At 37.1% G+C, this 9,046-nt stretch overlaps 1 long non-coding RNA gene across 1 annotated transcript in view; it reads right to left on the bottom strand.

The window, feature by feature from the left end:
* LOC106530035 (uncharacterized) overlaps positions 1-2,931 on the bottom strand; it is a 14,306-nt gene extending 11,375 nt beyond the window's left edge. The window contains exon 1 of the long non-coding RNA XR_001311721.1: positions 2,740-2,931. This is a non-coding gene — a long non-coding RNA (uncharacterized LOC106530035). The remainder of the gene's footprint in view (positions 1-2,739) is intronic.
* Positions 2,932-9,046: the final 6,115 nt, after the last annotated feature.

Below are 9,046 nucleotides of genomic sequence, written 5' to 3'. Positions count from 1 at the left end.
GAAACCATGTTGGCTATTGCTTAGCATATTATTAGCTTCTAGATGCTGAAGTAGTTGATTGAATAATGTTTTTTCAAGTAACTTAGAAAAAATAGGAAGAACAGAAATTGGTCGACAGTTTGAAACTTCTGTTGGATCACCAGATTTAAAAATGGGAGTAATCTGAGCAAACTTCCAGGCATCAGGGAAAATAGACTRCACAATACATAAATTAAGCAAATGATGAAACAATGGTAAAAAAAAGTGTTGAAGTGATTAGATTGGCTTCATATGCCTTTTTTTATTTAAATGGATCCATTTAAGCTTCAGTTCTGGTCAGATCACATTCACATTGTGGTAAACATGATATAATCTGCTTGTATTAGAAATGTAACAGGTTTTCCTGTTTCCTTTCTGGTATATACACACAGCTTCCTGCATTATTTTAAACATTAGATAGAATATATACACTCTAAAATATTAATAATATTCTTGTCATTATTATCATTAATTTTTTACAATTTTTCCATAATCAGACATTGTTGTTCTCTTTTTGCCAGTATGAAACCAGGCTCAGCGCTACCGCTGCTACAGTAGATCACACGATCAGATGCACTCCTGMTGTTCTATATAACTCCATGGTCAGCTGGCCTCCAGCTGCTCACTCCTCCTCCACGCACCTTGGTTTGCTTAGGGACCTTCGATAAGTTACCAAACGGAACAACACTTGAGAAACAAAAATCAKTAGCTTTTAGGTCATGTGACCCAGTAACACAAGACTAATGTCCAATAGTAACATGATCATGTTTAAAGAGCTGATAAATTCAAGCATCAGAGCTATTTTTTAAACTTTTGCTAACTTGTTCATATACTTACCCTGGTTTTCGTATATTTGGTAGTGATTATTTTTACTTTATAATTGAAATGGCATTTGAATATTTAGCACTGAGACCTGTTTTTATTCTGTATCTTTATTTACCACAAGCTATTAGTTATACAGTAGAAGGAACAATAAAGTTGAAACAGTAAATTGCTTTWGATTCTTGTTAAATGAAGACAGGTATTCTCACAAAGAATAACACAACACTAACTATGCTATGATGCAGTTTACTTGCATCTGAAAACACATTTCCTCAAAGGTATTTTTAATCTGAAAAGAGCTTCACTGAGTGAGAACTAATGTTGAGAGCTCAGCAGACAGTTTAAGTTTCACTTTCACTTTCACCCGAGAGCCTGCAGGAGTCATGGGGGGTATGTGTGTGTATGTGGGATGGGGGGGGGGGGTGCCATGAGGAAGTTCAGCTGAAAGACACGTCCCAGGGGCATTTCTGATAACAAAAGTCGTTTCTGGTCCCCACCTGTCGTTTTGCTCCTCAGCATGGCTTCATAAAAATGCTGCAGGATTTCTCAAACATGCATGAATGAGTCAAAGCAAGGCTTTGGGCATGTTTTTTGTGAGAGTATAACATTATAACATGATATAAAGCTCAAAAAAGGTTGATTTTACATAATATTGCCCCTTTAAGCAAATTCATATGACATCAGCTGCACATCAGTATCCACATGAAACCATAACACAGCTGTATAGATACAAGTACTTTATTGCTTTTGTTGCGCATCAAAAATATATTTAAGTGTAATTCTTTACCAGAATTTTAGGCACAAAGTCCTTTTTTCACATAAACTGAGATGTACAGCATCCTTWACACAAAAGTAAGTCAAGTTATTTATCAGGCTGGATAAAAAGGATAAATKTTTAAAGTTAGACAACGGTGTCATTAACACAAGTTTTTCACTTGTAATACTTTAGATTAGGGGATCATCTACGCCTTTTTTTCCTCCCCCCTACCTCTGCRTATGGCCTTATCAAAGACTTCACACACCCACTTCCACACTATCAACACTTTGCAGTCTCTGAAGCAAATGAGACTACATTCGCTTACAAAAATCATGCAGAAAAATTTATGTGCAACTTTATTTCTACAAATGTAAAAATAACGAAATCAAATTTTTGTTGATTTGATTAAAAGTCTTGTACTAAATGTTCACAAGTGTTTATTCAAGGTAATGTATTGTAGTTTATTCTTATTCTTTAAAAATGTTTTGAAGACACATAAAATCTCCATAAACCCATTGGTGTACTTCGTTAATGTTACAAGAGGCAAAAGGAGACATAAGGGAAAAATGGATCAAGCTGCCGCAAAGTATTCTGGGGAAAGGGAGGCTRGTGACGTCAGCAGATTCCCAGCCTTCATCCATGCGAATGGACAAGCATCACACACCACCGGGCTGCCAAACGTTGTTAACCCCTAAATCCTTCTCTCATACATAGGATACATCCGAGTTTTTATAACCCGTGTCACCATTTAGCTGGGATGTCAAATTCTGTTACATTTCAGCTCACAGGACATGGTGGTTTTCGGCAAGAACCACAGTGTTCGCTGATGTGACTCCATTTTATCGTGGTGCATTTTAGGATGCTGCTGTCCACAACCAACCAATACATGTTGTGTCAACAGATTTTTTGACCGATTCTAAGCTCACGTATGATACCCTCTATCTTTGTAATTGTTGAAAATCTTTTCAATGTGTTACTCAAGCCCTTTGCAAATATTTCAGGTTTTTGTTGAAGGCATTGTTATTTCCAACTACATAAATATACGACGATAACCTGTGGGAGAAATCGAATCAAAACTCACTCGGATGAGTTTTAGTGCCGCAACGATGCAACTTTCTTGCATCTCAGACAATGTCACCTACCATTTGTCCAGGTCTGCCTTGATGCTGGCACAAGCTACAGGGACGGGGGCCTCAGCGGGAGCAGCAGAGGTCTCAGAGTCCGACATGTCTGTAGTGCAGCTATGTGGTGTCAAAGGTGCAAGTTCTGCCCGATTCCTGTCCTCCAGCTGCCTTCGGATCCCAGAGCCAACGTCAAAAAGAGAGACAGAGAGAGGAGATGAGTGAGTTGGTGGGAGGGGAGGGCAGGAGGGGGAGGAGGGAGGAGATAAAACATGTGAGAGGGAGGCACGCGTGTGTACATAGCAGTCAGGGGTTGGTGAGGAGGAGGGGAAGGGTGAAGGGGCAGTGACCCAGAGCAAAGTACAGAAAGGAGGCGAACAAGGACAAACTTTGGGACTGAGGTATTTGGGGTTCCTCATTCATAGAGCTTCATTAGAATGATTGACACCAAAAAAACATTCAAGCTTGTGTCCATTTGATCTGTACTTTTTTTTCTTCTTGTTTCTATGACACTATTTTGTATTACTAATTTTACTGGTGTCTTACAGTGCTTTGGTCAACTTTGGTTGTAATTGAACTGGCTTTGTAAATTGTTGTGGAATACTTAAAATTGAGTTAAATTAAACTTTGGACAGCATTTCCAAGGCAGCTAGCCAGCCAGCAATAAGATCATCCAATGTATGACATGAATAAAGCTGATGAACAAAGACTAAAGAGTTTTATGCCTTTTTTTTCTTTCTTGGARTAAGAGTCTGAAGCAAGTGTCAGCTTAATTCACAAAGGGATAAATGATGATGGTCGAGTTGGGAAAGTGTAACTGAATTCACTGAAAGGTGCCATCTAATGGCGGCTTTGTAGATGAGGCTGACTCTTCTGCAATTTATTGTCATATTTTCAACAAAGCTCATAAACAGCTATCAAAAGTCACTATTTAGGCTTCAACAAACAGTTCAAATATCAGATTATTAACAGTTTAAAAAAGTACTGATGGAAATACAAAACCTCCTCGTCTAAAAGAATAACTTAAACAGCACCCCTTATAAACTGCTACCTATGGTATGTACTGGATTGTATAAATTGCTACTTGTTTTTATTATTATTATTATTATTATTATTATTATTATTATTATTATTATTAATAAACTTTCTATTTCAGAACAAATAAATGAGTTATTCTTCTAACACAAGTATAAGATTGATTTTCAAAATCAAAACTGAGTAAAAAGACAAATTTTGTGGTTAAATTTTTTTCAGTATTTTAAGCCTAAATGGAATCCATCACCATCATAGTTACCTGGCTGATATATAGTATGTAGCAGCATACAGCAGAGAGGACCATTAGGACCCCACTATTGTCCATCCAGGAAATAGGTTGCWGGCGCTGCCTCACCTCAGCCTTCAAAATCACAAAAGACAACTTGCCCCCCTAAAATGGACAGTTTGCTCTGCTGGCCTCTGGCAGGAGGTACCGCAGCCTGAGAACCAGAACCAACACAGTTTCATTCCACAGGCAATCAGACTGCTGAACTCACGTCACTGACAAAGTGACCGTACTGACAAACGCTCATTACCACAGACACAGTCACATATTCACACCCACGCATGAAAATACTAATACATGTATACAACTCTACCCTCACACATACTGTTTTCATATGTATAGACAGATTTTCTAATACTATTTACTATAATTGTATAACCTGCTGTAACTGCACAAGAACTGCACCTTAAGTTTCTAGATGATGCATCATCGCCATATTGTTTTGGAGAAATGAAACAAAATTTAATTCTATCTCGTATAAATAGTACAATCCTGAATGACAATAAAGTTGTTGAATTGTATGTGTGTGTATCCCTAACTCAATGAGCTCATCAGAGGTACAGCATAGGTTGAATGGCTGGGAGATAAAGTTAGAGAAGTCAGTAGATTTTGTATAATTTTGTTTCTACTCTTCTAATCAGCCCTGTTCTCTYAGTCACARTCTTCATCATACCTGCAGTCTTCCTCTCCTCTGGTTTCTCCTGTCGTCTCTTCCAGTTTTGCTGTTGTTGCTTTCTATTTTCTGCCAGGACAGACTGATTCTTTTCTTTATTAATATCTAAAGTTTTTTTTTCTTTGAACTCCTCATGTTTGTTTGCATTTTTCCAAATCTAGACAAAAACTAGCCCCACATCTGTCCCTTGACTCGTTCTTTCTTTTTAAACAAAACACAAACTGGGGATGTGGCTAAAGCAGTTGTCCTCCGATGAGTAAGTTGGTGGTTCGATTCCAACTTTTCATTCACTTGTCGAAGTGTCCCTGGGCAAGACACTGCCTCTGATGTGTGTCCCATCAGTGTATGAATGTGATTTAAACACTGATTAGTCTCCATAGGATGGTTTATTCAGATTAGCTTTGTAGAGAGACACAGAAGTGTTGTGTGGATTTTGTTGTAAAACGCTTTAATGTCCTGGTTGGTTGGATAAAATGACGTTACATAATTACAGCCCATTTGTTGTTTACAAACAACTGATTTGTTTCATCTACAAGTTTCACATTTTGTGATTAAAGAACTGAACGTTTTATTAAGAGTTAACGTAATTTTATGACCTTTGAGCTTCATCAAGTCGGGTTGCTTTTCAAAATCTTCCTGCTCAATTTTAACGTCAGAATTCTCAGAAACCAGTTTCTGCAGCTTCCTGAATAATCCTCTGCACTCATTCATATTCCTCAAAACAAGTGTCTCTAAATTGCATTAGCATCAAATGTCAACCAATTTGCTTTCTGCACTCAATAGCCAGATTGTGTCACCACCAGTTGCAGAAATAATGTTTTTTTAATGCAAAATTCAAGACACTTAAAACAGGCACATTTTAAAATCAAAGTACCAAAATTTTATTTATATAGCACATTTAAAAATAACTAATTGGCCAAAGTGATTAAAACAATACAAATAGTTAAAAAAAACTATACCTAACTAAAGACCACAAAAACAAATAGAATAAAATCAATTAAAAGTATGATAAAACATAAAAACCATAAAAAGATCACCTCCCATGCCGAATTAAATCCAAAGAGTGTACACCACCATACAGAGAATTGCAATTGTCCAGTTRGGAGGTAGTAAAAGTGTGAATCGCTTGTTCAAAGTCATGAAGKAAGAAAAATGATTTTACTTTAGGTAGAAACCTCAGTTTAATAAAGGAACACTTCACTACAAAATTAATCTATTTCTCAAGGTCATAATTATAATCAAGTATCACCTCCATGCTTTTTACATGAGATTTTACAAACTGCTCCAAGCTGGAGAAAGGCTGCAGTTTGTACTGGGTCCAAATTTAACAATAATTTGATRTCATAATAGAATAAAAAGTGAACAAAAACATCAAAAGACCCTGGTTTTATTGTCAAACACATGGGCGGGCTTTACTGCTTTTGTAGAACAGCAAAAATGCTCGCCCTAAAACTACATTAGTCCGTAACTCGTGTACTTTCAGTTACATGATGCTGATTTCATCCAGCAGAAGTGTTCATCCTTACTTACACAATCAGCAGACGGGAGGTCAAGGTCCAAAATATGACAGCTGAAAAAGTTCAACTTTTGAAGCTGGGCAGAGCAGGAAGCAGTGAACAAAGAGCTATGGCAAGCCACAACTTCTGAATGGGTTGCCCTAGAAGTAGACAAGCTCAGGTTTGAGTGTGTGAGTGTGTGTGCATGCATGCACAAGTGTGTAGTAATATGTGTACTGACAAGAGCTTAAGGGTGATGGGGCGGGGCAGGGGCCGAAGAGAAATAAAAAACAAAACACTAACAAACAAACAAAAAAAAAAAAACTAAAATTCTCCCAGTGAGATTCCATGAGKGTGAAACAACTGGACAAAAGGGACAAGTTGGAGGGGTTAGCACAAAYGTGACATTTAAACAAGAACAGACTAGCTTTGGTGTTTGGCAATAACATTRATGCCTCAGGCCATAAGTTACAAAAACCAGCTGCAGTTCTCACATTCTTCCTCTGATATTCATCTCTCAGCTCTTCATCTCTAACAGGATATGAAGGCTCATGCATGTTGGGCTGTGTGCCAAATCAACCCTGTTCAAATGCCTGTAGCACATCGAAAGCRCTCACTATTGTTTTGTGAAATAAAATCAGTGTACAAGTGCTTTTATCACAGCAAACTAGAATTTGCTTGCTTATAGTGGGACGTCAAGATGCAGTAATGAAGGTACAGGAATGTACATGTTACACTGATTTGTTGCTCCAGCTGTACTTTGAATGATACAGGTACAGTACTTAGAACAATGGTACATTGTTTTGTACTATTTTGCTTGGAACTGCATCCCAAGGTACATGTTGGCACACTTATAAGGCACATTTTTACCTCAGACCATTACCTCAGCTTGAGTGTCACAGATCAGTTCAAGAGAACAAGAAAAAGAAATAAATGGTACTTTTTCAACAGAGAACTTTCCCAGATGCAGAAACAGAAAAATGCCCTTAATGGGTAGAGCCTAAGTTAGCAGGTCATGTACTGCAATGCAGGATTTACCAACTGGTAAATTCACTATAAAATAAAAAAGTAATGCGTTGACATTATCATTTTTAATATAATCCTAATTGTAAAGAGTAGCTAACGCACACACTATGTGGGAAAGTTTGAACAGTTCCAGAACAGGGGCGGAGCTAGATTTTTTTGTAAAGGGTGGCCAAGTTAGCTTGGATTTGAAAATTTCAGATGGCCACCACAGCTAAATGTGAATGGCTACATTTCAGCAATTTTAAGACTAATTGAGCTGAAATTTGTTGTTGTGTCGACAAGAATGATTGCTAGTCCCAATTTAAGCTAAGTGCTAATGCTAATTTATCTACTTTGTTTTAACTCTAACTGACCATCTTTTATTGACAAATGCAATCCCCACCTCCACTTGTCACTCAGTTTGGAATGGCACCTGGGGTGGCCAATCAGGTGCGAGKGTGGCATTTGCTACCCTGGCCACCCCGCTGGATTCGCCCATGTTCCAGAAAGGTAAAAACTGTAACTAAAAAAGTAAAAAAATAAAGAAATAAAGAAATCTTTGCTTTAATTAAATTTAAATACTTCATACATAATTAAAACCATCACTGAACTAGATACTAGCTCCCAACATAAATAAAAAAAATACAAAACACTCCAACTTTTTGGCCAGAGGGCTATGAGAAAATAAGGCTTCATCTCAATAATATTGAATAAATTGAATAAATATGCTATATAACGGTTTGCAAYGGTAGTTTTCCAAATGTCACTTGATAGAACTGCTTGAACCAATCATGCTTTATTTGTTTACGTTTGTGGGTATAACGTGTGACCACTCCGGCAGACTGACTGATGTATTAATCTTCAGTTCATTGTACCATCCAAAAGTTCTGTACACATACATGTATGCATCCATGTTCAGTACATGTAAAAATAAGGTTATGTAAGAGCAGTTGAAAACAAAGTGTTACAGAACAYACTGTATTTGGCCTCTTGACTCCTTCAAACAACTGTGTCCATGCAGGACACATAGGACTCAGATCACAAAGGAACATCATAAAAAGGTAAGTTAAAATATAACAAAAGTTTTTGTTTCAAGTTTACCTWCAATTGAAAAATAACTCAGTTTTGCAAACTTTATGGTCTATTTCAGTGCTGAATCATCTACAATTAGTTTTCAAGACTCTAAAAACGTTTGTTGAAAGTTCAATGAAAAGAACTGATGCAGCAAGGCCTGAGTACATAAAAACATGGGTTCTAAAAAATCACGAGGCATTTTTGTCATTGTCTGCAATTTTTAGAATCCAGATCAACAACAAATTAAACTAATTTTCTGAAGAAATGTTGATGGGAAACAAAGCTACTAAATCTTACAAACCTTGAGTTTTCTATGAGCCCAATAAATGGAGACTTGTATGTAGTACCTTTTAGAAATTTGGTTTGCACTGTACAATGTATGTTATAAACAAATTTTAATCAAAAATCATAGCACAGTATTACTGCCAGAAGAGTGATGATTAAAAGAGTATAAGAGAAACAAACCTAGAACAGCCAAGTAGTTTAAAGGTTGCCTTAATATTTATGCATTGACACACCTTAATTAATGTGTGCAACGAGTAAGGTTGAGTCTGTTTTGTTATTGTCAGTGAAAGCACACATTGTGCTTGAGAGTTGTGCTTAACCAGTTTCGACCTAGTGGAATTAATGATGGGAGGTTTGACTGGCTCAGGCAAATCATTACTTGGATTAATGGTTCACTTAATCAGAACCAATAAAACTGCAGTGATAAAGAGCTCCTGCACACCAACACAATGTGGATTGTGTGCATGTCCAGCT

Source organism: Austrofundulus limnaeus, unplaced genomic scaffold (assembly GCF_001266775.1).
Source record: "Austrofundulus limnaeus strain Quisiro unplaced genomic scaffold, Austrofundulus_limnaeus-1.0 Scaffold486, whole genome shotgun sequence".
NCBI classification, from domain to species: Eukaryota; Metazoa; Chordata; class Actinopteri; order Cyprinodontiformes; family Rivulidae; genus Austrofundulus; species Austrofundulus limnaeus.
This window is presented reverse-complemented; position numbering and strand designations above follow the sequence as displayed.